A 1661-nucleotide genomic window follows, 5' to 3' on the forward strand; every position below is an offset into this window, starting at 1 on the left:
TACTTTCTACTTTGAATTTGCTACCTATTTTCTTTATTAACATTTATGAAATGAGTATTTGTGAATCAGTTGTAATGAGCATTTAAGATACATGTTCTTCCAATTTTACCAGAAAACAAGATGCCATTGAATAGCTGATGCCTTTTAAAAATAGTTTTTAACCTTAAATCTAAGGAATAAGCATGTTTCTCTTTAAGACAGAGAAACACATTTAAAAGTTATAAATTTGCCCCAAAAGATGTGGCTGGTGTGTGGTTAACTTAGAATTCCAACTTAATCTTTTTTGACTCCAAAGTCCATGTTTCTAAACACTGTACGACAGGGCTTTTGTAAAAATACTCATCCTTTCCATGTGATTTCACCTAATGATCAGTGGTGTTGTGTTTTTTTTTTCTTTTTTAAATAGAAGATATTAAAGTCAACATGGGACAAAGCTATAATTCTAGAGTCATGTAGACTTGTAGTCATAGGTTTTTCAGCTGTCATTCAGTCTCTTTGACACTCAGTGTCTTTGTCTGTAAGATAAGGGCGTTTATAATTACCCTAGAGTTTTAGAGATAATCAAATCCACATTTTTCTGTACTTAACTAATATGTAGTATGTTTATACTTAGGTGGCAGTTTGTATAAAGGAAGCCCTGGGACTTGTGGCCACACCTTCCAAGAATAAAAAAGTATTTAAAATATGGAACCACCATGTAAGTTATGTGAAGAAGAACAAGAGCCAGAACTCCCAAAAAGCGAGAAAGAAACCAAACAAGGAGATGATGATGCTGCTGAACTGATCTTGGTTGGAGTGGAACATGCAAATAAAGATGCTGATGTGATCTTTGTTGGGATGACCTCAGCTTCAAAACCAGTTGTTTCAAACATACTGAACAGAGTCACCCCAGGTTCTTGGTCAAGGAGAAAAAGGTATGGTCACTTCAGGAAAGGTAATGCTCACAAATTACAGCCTGTTAGTCATGTGACTCCTACATCAGAAGCAAAGACTGTCTTGCCAGTTTCTGACTCTGAATCAAGATCAACACATAGTCCTGTTATTATTGAGCCTTTGTCTCAAGCTGATGATAAAAATATTTCATCACAAATAGTACCTATTAGCTTCTCAGAGGAGTTATGTTCTTCTTTGATTACCTTCACAAGTATCCAGTAGAAACAGCAGTTTCTGCAGGAGATAGGAATAAAAGTGCTCATGTATCAAAGTGACTTTCCACTTCTGAAACAAATAGCACAAATCCCAAAAGGCCTAAACTCAGCGATGGCATGATAGGGGAACATTCTTTAGGTTTTTCCCCTTCAGGTATTGTTCATCCAGTGACTACTCAGCAAAGCACACCAGACCATGTTCATGCCTCACTAAGCCATGTTCAGCATGGAGAACCTTGTCCAACACCTTTGGCAAAGGACAATGTTCATTGCAAGCCTGTAAGACCTTTAGCGCAAAATGGACTGACAAAAACTGATTTTCCAAGTTTAGCAAGTCCAAACAAGATTGTTGATCCCACAGGAGGAAATCTGATTGTGTTACTTCGTGACTTCTACTATGGAGAGCATATAGGGGTTGGGCAGCCAGAACCGAAGACTCACACAGCCTTTAAATGCCTCAGCTGCTGGAAAGTTCTAAGAAATGTCAAGTTTATGAATCACATGAAGCACCAC

General features: G+C 37.5%; 1 pseudogene; it reads left to right on the forward strand.

Moving 5' to 3' along the window:
- The first annotated feature begins 684 nt into the window (after positions 1–684).
- On the forward strand, positions 685–1658 carry LOC120859779 (annotated as a pseudogene).
- The last annotated feature ends 3 nt before the right edge of the window (positions 1659–1661 follow it).

This window comes from Oryx dammah, unplaced genomic scaffold (assembly GCF_014754425.2).
Source record: "Oryx dammah isolate SB20612 unplaced genomic scaffold, SCBI_Odam_1.1 HiC_scaffold_3028, whole genome shotgun sequence".
NCBI classification, from domain to species: domain Eukaryota; kingdom Metazoa; phylum Chordata; class Mammalia; order Artiodactyla; family Bovidae; genus Oryx; species Oryx dammah.